The 13,762-nt window shown below is 40.1% G+C and overlaps 1 non-coding gene across 1 annotated transcript; it reads left to right on the top strand.

Annotated features, from left to right (window-relative positions):
* Positions 1 to 12,363: 12,363 nt before the first annotated feature.
* On the top strand, positions 12,364 to 12,471 carry LOC148563937 (small nucleolar RNA R71). Its single transcript, XR_015884973.1, has one exon. It is a non-coding gene; the product is annotated as a small nucleolar RNA R71 (small nucleolar RNA).
* The last annotated feature ends 1,291 nt before the right edge of the window (positions 12,472 to 13,762 follow it).

Genomic DNA, 13,762 nt, shown 5'->3' with positions numbered 1-13,762 from the left:
TTTATTCCTTTAGGCCCTCCTATCCACTGATGCTCAAAGCCTTGAATCCTTTTTATTACCCTTGCCTTTTGGTTTTAAGGGCTATTGGCTTTTTGCTCTTGTCTTTTGGTTTAAAGAGCTTTTGGCTTTTTCTGCTTGCTTTTTCTTTTTCTCTTTTTTTTCGCTATTTTTTCTTTTTTTTTTTTTGCAAGCTTTTGTATTCACTGCTTTTTCTTGCTTCAAGAATCATTTTTATGATTTTTCAGATCATCAAATAACATGTCTCCTTTTTTCTTATTCTTCAAGAGCCAAGATATTTAACATTCATAAACATCAAATTCAAAAGACATATGCACTGTTCAAGCATTCATTCAGAAAACAAAAAGTATTATCACCACATCAAAATAATTAAACTAGTTTTAAGGATGAATTTGAAACCCTATACTTCTTGTTCTTTTGTTTTTAGAATATTTTTTATTTAAGAGAGGTGATGGATTCATAGGACATTCATAACTTTAAGGCATAGACACTTAGACACTAGTGATCATATAGTAAAGACACAAAACATAAATAAAACATAAAGCTCAAAAATTGAAAAACAGTAAATAAATAGACAAGGAGATTAAGGAATGAGTCCACCTTAGTGAGGGTGACGTCTTCCTCTTCTTGAAGAACCAATGGTGCTTTTGAGCTCCTCTATGTCTCTTCCTTGCCTTTGTTGCTCCTCCCTCATGGCTCTTTGATCTTCTCTAATCTCATGGAGGATGATGGAGTGCTCTTGGTGCTCCACCCTTAGTTGTCCCATATTGGAACTTAATTCTCCTAGGGAGGTGTTGATTTGCTCCCAATAGTTTTATGGAGGAAAGTGCATCCCTTGAGGTATTAGTGGTTATGGAAAAATAAAAAAGCAATGCTTTTTTCACACCAAACTTAAAATATTTGCTCGTCCTCGAGCAAAAGAAGAAAGGATGAGAAGATGAGAAGAAGAAGAGATGGAGAAGATGGAGGTGTGTGAATGGTTCGGCCAGGGGGTTTTAGGTGGTAATGATGTGTGAAAAGGAAAGAGTGATGGTTTGAATTTGGGTGGGTGGGTGTAGGTGGGTTGTATAATGGATTTGGAGGAGTAATGGAGGTGATTGGTGAAGGGTATTTGTGGAAGAGAGTTATGAAATGGTGTGAATGAGGAGAGAAGAAGTGATGGGGATCCTGTGGGGTCCACAGATCCTATGGGGATCCTGTAAGGTCCACAGATCAAGTGGGGTCAAGGACTTAACATCCCTGCTCCAATTAGGCGTGTAAAACGCCCTTGCTGTGCAATCCTGGCGTTTAACGCCAGACTGCTACCTGTTTCTGGCGTTAAACGCCCAAATGTAGCTTGTTTCTGGCATTTAACGCCAGGTAGATGCTTGTTTCTGGCATTAAACGCCAGCTTGGTGCCTGTTTCTGGCGTTAAACGTCAGACAGATGCTTGTTTCTGGCGTTTAAATGCCAGATTGCTCTCCTCCAGGGTGTGCTATTTTCAATGTTATTTTTCATTCTGTTTTTGATTTTTCAGTAGTTTTTTGTGACTTCACATGATCATCAGCCTAATAAAATACGAAAAAAAGAAAATAAAATAGATATGATTAAATAACATTGGGTTGCCTCCCAACAAGCGCTTCTTTAATGTCAATAGCTTGACAGTGAGCTCTCATGGAGCCTCACAGATAATCAGAGCAAGGTTGGAACCTCCCAACACCAAACTTAGAGTTTGAATGTGGGGGTTCAACACCAAACTGAGAGTTTGACAGTGGGGGCTTTGGTTGACTCTGCAGTGAGAGAAGCTTTTCATGCTTCCTCTCCATGGTTACAGAAGGAGATTCTTGAGTTTCAAGCACAAGGTTGTCCTCATTCAGTTGGAGGACCAACTCTCCTCTGTCCATATCAATCACAGCTCTTGCTGTGGCTAGGAAGGGTCTTCTAAGGATGATGGATTCATCCTCATCCTTCTCAGTGTCTAGGATTATGAAATCAGCAGGGATGCTGATGCCAGGGCATTTTGGCCAGTTTCACTGACCTTTTCTTTATTGTTTTTAGGGTAGTTTCATGCATTTTCTTAGGAAATAAGCTAGTTTTGGGTAGATATTCACTTACATCTTGATTCAAGCATACATTGTGCACTTTACATGATTTCATGAGGATTTTGCATGAATTTAAGGACAAATTTGATGTTGCATTTCCCATGACTTGGACTAGAACTTTGATGCACTTTATTGCTTGATTTCAGGACAAAGGAAGCAAAGAAGAACCACATTAGTGGCTACGTTAGTTACACTAACGTTAACACTAACGTGGAATGGGAGTAACTTGCAAAGTTAATGAGAAAAGTGATTGTCAATAACGCTCTCGAAGCCATCATTGCCCACGTTAAGAGTCACGTTAACTAAGTTAACGTGAACTCTAACGTGGAAGAAAGGAAATGGAGCCAACGTTAGTGACACTTAACATTATCACTAACGTTGGACCAAGCTATAAGTGGCCACGTTAGAGTCCACGTTAACTTAGTTAACGTGACCTCGAACGTTAAGAAGAAAGGGGGGAAGCCAACGTTAGTGACATTCAACATTACCACTAACGTTGGCCAAGTCACTCTAGGCCACGTTAACTCCAACGTTAACCTAGTTAACGTGGAAGCTAACGTGAGGAAGGGGGGTGACGCCAACGTTAGTGACACCCAACATTGCCACTAACGTTGGAAGGAGCCCACACATGCCACCATGAGCCACATTAACTCCCACGTTAACTAGCTAACGTGGATAAAGGAATGTTGAACCAACGTTAGTAACACTCAACTTTGTCACTAACGTTGGAGATGGCTAGCATAGGCCACGTTAGAAGCCACGTTAACCTAGTTAACGTGGACTCTAACGTGGGAGCTAAGGGGCACATTGGAATGTTAGTGACAATGTTAAGTGTCACTAACGTTCTCGAAGGTTGGCAAGCCTACGTTAAAAGAGCCACGTTAACTAAGTTAACGTGGACTCTAACGTTGGGAAGGGGGAGGCTTCTCAATGTTATTGGGAAAGTTGAGTCCCAATAACATGCGCGAAGGACAAAGAGGCAACGTTAGTGGCAACGTTTGTGCCACTAACGTTGAGGTTAACGTGGCTCTTACTTGGGTAAGGAACGTTAGTGAAAAAGTTGAGTGTCACTAACGTTCTCGAACCCATATTTTCACTGAACGTTAACACCACTAACGTCCTGAGCTAAAGTCTCTGCCCACTTCACAATTTCTCTCTGCAAGTAAAGCCAAGCCGAATGAAGAAGATAACTGCTTCAAACTCAAGATCCAAAGGCCCAGACCCAAGACTTGAAGAACCAACTAGAGGAGTAGAAGAGTAGTATATATTGGAGAAACTTTGAATTATTTTGGGAGTTGGAAAATATAGGGGAGCCTCTGGGCATAGAATTACTCTCTGTATTTACTTTCTCTGCACTTCTAGTTTCATTATGTATTCTCCATCTTTGTTTTCATTTTCCAGAGCTATGAATAACTAAACCCCTTTCATTGGGTTAGGGAGCTCTGTTGTAATTTGATAGATCAATACAAGTTTTCATTATTCTTCTTCTATCTTTTCTCTTGATTTTACTTGAAAGCTTTCGATCTTCATCCAATTGGGTAGTTATCTTGGAAAAGAAGCTATTCATACTTGGATCTCTTCTGAATCTTGAAAGAGGAATGAAGAGATCAAGCTAGAAATGCTTTCTCATGCTGGACCAAATTGGGTTTGGATGGATATGTGACTATAATCCTCTCAACACTTGATTTGGGAAATGCATGTGGTATAATCAGTGACCATACTTCATCTCTTCTCATGAGCAATTGACCAAGGAATTGGCTATTGATCAAGATTTGAGAGATTGAATTACAAGAAATTGTAATTCAATCACTTAAGATTGCCAAGGAGATCAATGAGTGCATTGATTGAGGAAGAGATGAAAATGAAATTGATCCGGAGAATGCAACATCTCCTGAGCCCAATGAACTCCTCATTTCTGATCTTACCCATTCTCTTTATTTTATGTCACTTACTTTTATGAGCAATTCCCCCATTCCCATTTACAATTCTGTAATTTACTTCAGTCATTTACTTTCAGTTCTTTAATTTTAGCATTTACTTTTTCTGTCATTTACCTTCCCGCCATTTTATTTTCTGCAATTCTAAACTCAAATCCTGGATTCACTCAACTAGAACATTCCTCTAATTAAAGTTGCTTTATCAATCAATCCTTGTTGGATTCGACCTCACTCTATTGTGAGTTTTTACTTGACGACAAATTCGGTACACTTGCCGAAGGAAATTTGTTGCGAGACAAATTTTCCGTGCATCAAGTTTATGGTGCCGTTGCCGGGGATTGATTGTGCATCAACAATGATTAGATTGGAGGATAACTAGATTGAGCATTTTATTTTTGTTTGATTTAATTTTCTATTTGAGTCATTTACTTCCTGTTTTAGTTAATTTCTTCCCTTCCCCCCACTTTTTCTTTGTTATTTACCATTCATCTCACTGACCCACTAACTGTTTGATATATTGCATCACTCACACTAACAGTAATTCTGACAGATATACTTTCTGCATCTATTCTCTTTGCTTGTACTTGTTGGTTGTATGACAGGGAGAAGAAGCGGGGCTTCAACTTCCTTTGATTCTGAACCTGAGAGAACCTTCCTTAGATTAAGGAGGGAGGCAAGAAAAAAACATGTAGTTGGTGCTGAAGAAGAGGAGGAACACTTTGAGGAATACTTTGAACCAAACATGGAAGAAAACATGGAAAATCATCATGAAGAAGAGGCTCACAACCATGGCGGAAGAGGTCGAGCAAATCATGCTGGGGATGATAGAAGAGTTTTAGGCTCTTACATCAATCCAAACCCAGGAAACTGTGGAAGTAGCATTCAAAAGCCAACCATCCATGCCAACAATTTTGAACTAAAACCACAGCTCATCACCCTTGTTCAGAACAACTGTTCGTTTGGAGGAAGTGTCCAAGAGGACCCCAATCAACATCTAACCACCTTCCTGATAATATGTGACACAGTGAAGTCTAATGGTGTTCATCCTGACGCCTATAGACTGCTCTTATTTCCATTCTCACTCAAGGATAAGGCAGCCAAGTGGCTGGAGTCTTTCCCAAGGGAGAGCTTGACAACTTGGGAAGATGTGGTGAACAAATTCTTAGCAAGATTTTACCCTCCTCAACGAATCAATAGGCTGAGAGCTGAGGTCCAAACTTTCAGGCAACAAGATGGTGAGACTCTATATGAAGTATGGGAGAGGTTTAAAGACCTAACAAGGAGGTGCCCACCCGATATGTTCAATGAATGGGTGTAGCTGCACATTTTCTATGAAGGGCTCTCTTATGAGTCAAAGATGGCCGTAGACCATTCGTCCGGAGGATCTTTGAACAAGAAGAAGACCATTGAGGAGGCCATAGATGTCATTGAAATAGTAGCAGAGAACGACTACTTCTATGCTTCCGAAAGAGGGAACACAAGAGGAGTAATGGAGCTAAACAATGTAGATGCTCTGCTGGCCCAAAACAAGCTCATTACCCAGCAGCTGGCTGACCTCACCAAGAAGATGGAGAGGAACCAAGTAGCAGCAATCTCCACTTCATCAACAACCCAAGAAGGAGTGAATGAAGAAGCAGAGGGTAGTCAGGAGCAAGCCAACTACATTGGGAATTCACCTAGGCAAAATCATGATCCATACTCCAAGACTTACAACCCTGGATGGAGGAACTACCCGAACTTTGGGTGGGGAAATCAACAAGACCAAAGCCTTGATCAAAGACGCCCAAATCCAAACAATACAGCCACCCAACACTTCACATCTAGACCATATCAACACCCCCATAACAACACCTCTCCACATTCATATCAAGGCCAGAATAACCCTCCTCAGCCTGACCTATCATCATTTGATGAAAGAATCTCAAGGATTGAGAATCTACTTGAAGGCATAAGCAAGGAGATTCAAGACAACAAGGTGTTCAAGGAGGAAGTGTGAGCCAGTTTCAAGAACCAGGGAGACACAATCAAGAGGTTGGAATCTCAAGTGGGGTATCTCTCTGAGCAAATTCCCAAACCCACAGATGGATTCCCAAGTGACACAAAAAAGAATCCGAGAGGTGAAACAAAGAAAGTAAGATGGGAAGATTGCAAGATGGTCACTATAAGTGATAAGGAGACTAAGGACAAGCCAAGCAAGCTGTCAGAACAACCTGAAGAAACCTCAGTAGAGGAAAGGGAAAAATATTACCAAGAACCAGAAATCTCAAAACAGGAGCTGCTGAGACTCTATGCACCTTTTCTCCAACTGCTCAATGGTGCTGTGGAGAAAAGAATATACTCAAGATTTCTTGACTTGTTTGCATCTTTGCAAGTGAACATACCGTTCATCAAGACTATCCAACAAATGCCTGCATACATCAAGTATATGAAGGAACTGCTTCCCAAAAAAAGCTCACTCAAGGGAAGGCAAACTATAGTGATGAACAAGGAGTGCAGTGCCCTCATTCAACCGCAATTGCCTACGAAAAGAAAAGATCCAGGGAGTTTTCATGTCCCCTGTGCCATAGGGGAAACAATGTTTGATAGAGCATTCTGCGATTTGGGAGCAAGCATCAACTTAATGCCCTTATCCCTGATGAAGAGGCTGCAGATCAATGAGATATTTCTCACAGATGTAGTCATTAGGCTGGCTGACAAACTCAAAAACAAGCAATAGGGGTGGTGGAAAATGTATTGTTAAAGGTGGGGAAATACTTTCTTCCCACAGACTTTGTCATCTTGGACATGGAAGAGAGTCACACTCACCCAATCATATTGGGAAGACCATTCCTAGCTACAGCCAGAGCACTCATAGATGTGGAGCGAGGGGAGCTAATATTGAGGACCCATGATGAACGACTCAGCTTTAATGTCTTCAAACTCTCACAAGAAGCAGACCAAGAAAACAAAGAACCAAGCAATGATCATAATGAGATGCTGACAGAGGAAACAAGCACTGAAGCACAACCAACAAATCTGAGAACCCCACTGAATGATGAACAAGGCAAACAGCAATTGTCACAGCTCAAGGAGAAGCTAGAGGAACCTAAACCACCAGAGGCATGTGAAGACAACAACAAAATTCCCTTAGAAGAAAAAGTCGCCAAGAGCAAGGTAGCATCAAAAGGGACAAAGAAGAAGGTACCAAGGGGGTGGAGGAACAAGAAGATCCCTACGGAAGACTTCTCTCCAGGAGATAAAGTGATCTCAGCTTACTTCCCAGATATCCCCCCTAATCTCCCCACTGTACCATCTCAGTTACCTAAGGTCTTCACTATCAACAGAGTTCTCTCCTTGGAACATGTAGAGATCATTGATACAACCAATGGATATAAGTCCAAGGCAAGAGGGGAGGACTTGAAGCATTATCAACCTCCCTGATGAAGGAGAAACGTCAAGCTAGTGACGCTAAAGAAGCGCTTCATGGGAGGCAACCCATGTTTTATTAGCTTTTACTAGTGAATAAGTCAATATTCATGAATTCCAACCCAAACTTGGTGAAGTCCTTATATTGCAGTATATAGTGAAGAACAAGTTTGGTGTTCAAAGAGTCCCAAGAAAGCATGAATACAACAGAAAGCATGCTAGTCTTGGAGCATTGAACAGAACTTTTCATCACAGTGCTCCAAACTAAGTTTGGTGTCACCCCATGGTGCCACCAATGTGCATATAAGGATACACAGTTAGTTAGTTAGTTGGAGTTCATGAATAAACAAAATCTTTTCTTCTCTTTATTATTCTAGCCGTAAAAATTTAAATTGATTTCTTTTTGTGATATTTCTTACTTTTCTTATTTGATCTTTATAGGGAAAAGAAAGGAGCATTGAAGGAGATTGATTGGACAATTTAATGAGAAAGGTTCGGCCACTTCATGAAGAGGGTACTACACACGTGCCTCAAGGGGGAATGCATTGGGAATGGTTGCCATGCAACATTGGAGGAAGAACAAACTTGGAAACTGAACCAACTCCATCATAAAGTTGGTAATCCTCGTGCTTACTCCATACAAAATCCCATCCGTTCATCATACACCAACCCCATCAATCCACACCTTTCATCTCTTCATCACTTCTCTATATAAGTGGATCCAATCCGCACCATCCCCACATTCGAAATTCATATCCCTTGCACTTCACTTTCCAGCAACTAGTTCTTCAACTTCCCACTCTCTAAATCCCACATTTCTTCCCTTCACTACACTCTTTTCGCATTAACTTCATTCATGGCATCATCAAGCTCCAAGAGGCAGAAGAGGAAGGAACCAATGGAGAACATTCCTTTCGACAAGAAGAGATTCAAGACTGCCTTCCATGAACGAGAATTTGAGCGGATAAAGCTCAAAAAGATACTGTCCGAGTTAACCTTCCAAATCAATAAAGACGAATGCCCACAGATTCGGGAGAAGATTGAAGAAAGAGGGTGGCAAATGCTCACCAATCCAGAGGGGAAGATCAATGCAAGTCTCATCAAAGATTTCTACGCAAATGTGGTCAGAGAAGATAAAACCAAGGCCCCAACCTTCAAAAGCTATGTAAGAGGAAAGGAGGTAGACTTCAGCCCAAATGCTATAATAAGAACTCTTCACCTGAAATCACCACATTTTGATAAGCCTAGCTATCATGCAAGGATAAGTAAAAGCCAAGACAATGATGAGCTCACTGAGATCGTGACTGACATCTGTGTTATAGCAGCTACCTGGGAGAGGTATGGAGATCGGAGACCCCGGTTCATCAAGAGGGGAGACCTTAGCCCAGAAGCCAAGGGGTGGTTTGAACTCGTGAGGAGGTCTATTCTCCCAGCTGCAAATAATTCAGAGGTAAATATTAATCGAGCAACTATGGTACATTGCCTAGCACAAGGTGGAGAAATCAATGTGCATGAACTTATAGCTGAGGGAATTCAAGATTCAGCTGAGAAGCTTGAATCAGGTGCCAGGCTTTGGTACCCCAGCACCATTCTCAGATTGTGCACAAAGGCCAAGGTGGTCTTTGAGGATAGCAATCCAGACTGGGTGAACCTTGGGAGGCTAATGACAACCCAGCGTATGGCCTATACTACACCTTCTCAGCAACAAAGAAGGCCACAAATAGGGAAACTAAAAGCAAAAGAAGGAGTTCACCAAGAGGAGTTTCGTCAGGAAGAATATCAACAAGGAGAGCATCCTTACCCAGCCGACTTGAATATGAATCACCTTCTAAGAGCTATTGAAGATTTGGGGATGAGACATATGGAAGGACAAGAGCAAATACTGAACCGGATGAGCCAACAAGAAGAGTGGCAGAAAAAACAAATGGAGCAGCAACAGGAACAATACTCCCAGCTCACTCAAACCATCCACCAAGGAATGTTGAACCAACGTTAGTGACACTCAACTAAAGGAATGTTGAACCAACGTTAGTGACACTCAACTTTGTCACTAACGTTGGAGATGGCTAGCATAGGCCACGTTAGAAGCCACGTTAACCTAGTTAACGTGGACTCTAACGTGGGAGCTAAGGAGCACATTGGAACGTTAGTGACAATGTTAAATGTCACTAACGTTCTCGAAGGTTGGCAAGCCTACGTTAAAAGAGCCACGTTAACTAAGTTAACGTGGACTCTAACGTTGGGAAGGGGGAGGCTTCTCAACGTTATTGGGAAAGTTGAGTCCCAATAACGTGCGCGAAGGACAAAGAGGCAACGTTAGTGGCAACGTTTGTGCCACTAACGTTGAGGTTAACGTGGCTCTTACTTGGGTAAGGAACGTTAGTGAAAAAGTTGAGTGTCACTAACGTTCTCGAACCCATATTTTCACTGAACGTTAACACCACTAACGTCCTGAGCTAAAGTCTCTGCCCACTTCACAATTTCTCTCTGCAAGTAAAGCCAAGCCGAATGAAGAAGATAACTGCTTCAAACTCAAGATCCAAAGGCCCAGACCCAAGACTTGAAGAACCAACTAGAGGAGTAGAAGAGTAGTATATATTGGAGAAACTTTGAATTATTTTGGGAGTTGGAAAATATAGGGGAGCCTCTGGGCATAGAATTACTCTCTGTATTTACTTTCTCTGCACTTCTAGTTTCATTATGTATTCTCCATCTTTGTTTTCATTTTCCAGAGCTATGAATAACTAAACCCCTTTCATTGGGTTAGGGAGCTCTGTTGTAATTTGATAGATCAATACAAGTTTTCATTATTCTTCTTCTATCTTTTCTCTTGATTTTACTTGAAAGCTTTCGATCTTCATCCAATTGGGTAGTTATCTTGGAAAAGAAGCTATTCATACTTGGATCTCTTCTGAATCTTGAAAGAGGAATGAAGAGATCAAGCTAGAAATGCTTTCTCATGCTGGACCAAATTGGGTTTGGATGGATATGTGACTATAATCCTCTCAACACTTGATTTGGGAAATGCATGTGGTATAATCAGTGACCATACTTCATCTCTTCTCATGAGCAATTGACCAAGGAATTGGCTATTGATCAAGATTTGAGAGATTGAATTACAAGAAATTGTAATTCAATCACTTAAGATTGCCAAGGAGATCAATGAGTGCATTGATTGAGGAAGAGATGAAAATGAAATTGATCCGGAGAATGCAACATCTCCTGAGCCCAATGAACTCCCCATTTCTGATCTTACCCATTCTCTTTATTTTATGTCACTTACTTTTATGAGCAATTCCCCCATTCCCATTTACAATTCTGCAATTTACTTCAGTCATTTACTTTCAGTTCTTTAATTTTAGTATTTACTTTTTCTGTCAATTACCTTCCCGCCATTTTATTTTCTGCAATTCTAAACTCAAATCCTGGATTCGCTCAACTAGAACATTCCTCTAATTAAAGTTGCTTGATCAATCAATCCTTGTGGGATTCGACCTCACTCTATTGTGAGTTTTTACTTGACGACAAATTCGGTACACTTGCCGAAGGAAATTTGTTGCGAGACAAATTTTCCGTGCATCAGATGCAAAGACCTTCAACCTTCACTAACATGTCATCTACTTGTCTATAAGCCTGTTTTCTTGAGCTATTTGCCATCTCTAATGAGATTCTAGCAGCTTGCACCTCAAAGATCCCTAGTTTCTCCATTACAGAGAGTGGCATTAAGTTTATTCCTGACCCCAGGTCACACAGAGCCTTCTCAAAGGTCATGGTGCCTATGGTACAGGGTATTAAGAATTTGCCTGGATCCTGTTTCTTTTGAGGTAATTTCTGCCTATCCAATGCATTTAGTTCATTGGTGAGTAAGGGAGGTTTATCTTCCCAAGTCTCATTACCAAATAATTTGGCATTCAGCTTCATGATTGCACCAAGGTATTTAGCAACTTGCTCTTCAGTAATGTCTTCATCCTCTTCAGAGGAAGAATACTCATCAGAGCTCATGAAGGGCAGAAGGAGGTTCAATGGAATCTCTATGGCCTCTAGATGAGCCTCAGATTCCTTTGGTTCCTCAAAGGGAAACTCCTTATTGGTCACTGGACGTCCCAGAAGGTCTTCCTCACTAGGATTCACGTCCTTCCCTCCCTTGTAGGTTCGGCCATTATGGTTAAATCAATGGCCTTGCACTCTCTCTTTGGATTTTCTTCTGTATTGCTTGGAAGAGTACTAGGAGGAGTTTCAGTGACTCTTTTACTCAGCTGGCCCACTTGTGCCTCTAAATTCCTAATGGAGGACCTTGTTTCATTCATGAAACTTACAGTGGCCTTAGATAGATCAGAGACTATATTTGCTAAGCTAGATGGATTCTGCTCAGAATTCTCTGTCAGTTGCTGAGTGGATGATGGAAAAGGCTTGCTATTGCTAAACCTGTTTCTTCCACCATTATTAAAGCCTTGTTGAGGCTTTTGTTGATCCTTCCATGAGAAATTTGGATGATTTCTCCATGAGGGATTATAGGTGTTTCCATAGGGTTCACCCATGTAATTCACCTCTGCTATTGCAGGGTTCTCAGGATCATAAGCTTCTTCTTCAGAAGATGCCTCTTTTGTACTGTTGGATGATTCCTTCAATCCATTCATACTCTGAGAGATCATATTGACTTGCTGAGTCAATATTTTGTTTTGAGCTAATATGGCATTCAGAGTATCAATTTCAAGAACTCTCTTCCTCTGAGGCGTCCCATTACTCATAGGATTCCTTTCAGAAGTGTACATGAACTGGTTATTTGTAACCATGTCAATGAGTTCCTGAGCTTCTGCAGGCGTTTTCTTTAGGTGAATGGATCCACCTGCAGAATGGTCCAATGACATTTTAGATAATTCAGACAGACCATCATAGAATATATCCAGGATGGTCCATTCTGAAAGCATGTCAGAAGGACGCTTTTTGGTCAGTTCCTTGTATCTTTCCCAAGCTTCATAGAGGGATTCACCTTCTTTTTGTCTGAAGGTTTGAACATCCACTCTAAGCTTACTAAGCTTTTGAGGAGGAAAAAACTTGGCTAAGAAAGCCGTGACCAGCTTATCCCAAGAGTTCAGGCTATCCTTAGGTTGATAGTCCAACCATATTCTAGCTCTGTCTCTTACAGCAAATGGGAAAAGCATAAGCCTGTAGACCTCGGGATCAACCCCATTGGTCTTAACAGTATCACAGATCTGCAAGAATTCAGTTAAGAACTTAAAAGGATCTTCGGATGGAAGTCCATAAAACTTGCAATTCTGTTGCATCAGAGAAACTAATTGAGGTTTCAGCTCAAAATTGTTTGCTCCAATGGCAGGGATTGAGATGCTTCTTCCATGTAAATTGGAATTAGGTGCAGTAAAGTCACCAAGCATCTTCCTTGCATTGTTATTATTTTCGGCCATGTCTCCATCTTTTTCGAAAATTTCTGTCAGATTTTCTCCAGAGAATTGTGCTTTAGCTTCCCTTAGCTTCCTCTTTAGAGTTCTTTCAGGTTCAGGATCAGCTTCAACAAGAATGTTCTTGTCCTTGTTCCTGCTCATATGAAAAAGAAGAGAACAGAAAATATGGAATCCTCTATGTCACAGTATAGAGATTCTTTTATGTGAGTAGAAGAAGATATGAATAGAAGAAGGAGAATCCAAACACAAGGGTGAGGAGTAGGTTCGAATTCTTAGATGAAGAGGAGTGTTAGTAAATGAATAAATAAATAGGAGGTGAGGGAGAAGAATTTTCGAAAATTAGATAAAATAAAATAAAAGTATTTTTGTTTTTAAATTAGAATTAAAATTAAAAATTCAAAAATTAAGAAAGGAAAAATTAAATCAAATTAAATTTAATTTAAAACAATTAGTTAATTTAAAAAGGAATTTTGAAAAAGAGGAAGGTGATTTTCGAAAATTAGAGAGAGAATTAGTTAGGTAGTTTTGAAAAAGATATGATTGAAACAAAAAGATAAGATTAGTTTGAAAAAGATTTGGAAATCAATTTTAAAAAGATAAGAAGTTAGAAAAGAAGTTAGGAAAGATTTTGAAATTGATTTTTTAAAAGATGTGATTGAAACTTATTTTGAAAAAGATTTGAAGAAGAAATTTAAAAAGATTTGATTTTGAAATTAAAGTTGATTACTTGACTAACAAGAAACAAAAAGATATGATTTTAAAATTTAAAGATTGAACCTTTCTTACTAGGCAAGTAACAAACTTAAAAATTTGAATCAATCACATTAATTGTTAGCATTAATTTTGAAAATATGAATTAGAAATAAGAAAAAAATTTTGAAAATCAATCATAAAGTTTTCG

Source organism: Arachis ipaensis, chromosome B5, assembly GCF_059453495.1.
Source record: "Arachis ipaensis isolate K30076 ecotype BB chromosome B5, ASM5945349v1, whole genome shotgun sequence".
Lineage (NCBI taxonomy): Eukaryota > Viridiplantae > Streptophyta > Magnoliopsida > Fabales > Fabaceae > Arachis > Arachis ipaensis.
Note: the sequence above shows the minus strand (reverse complement) of the source record. Positions and strands in the feature narration are given on the sequence as shown.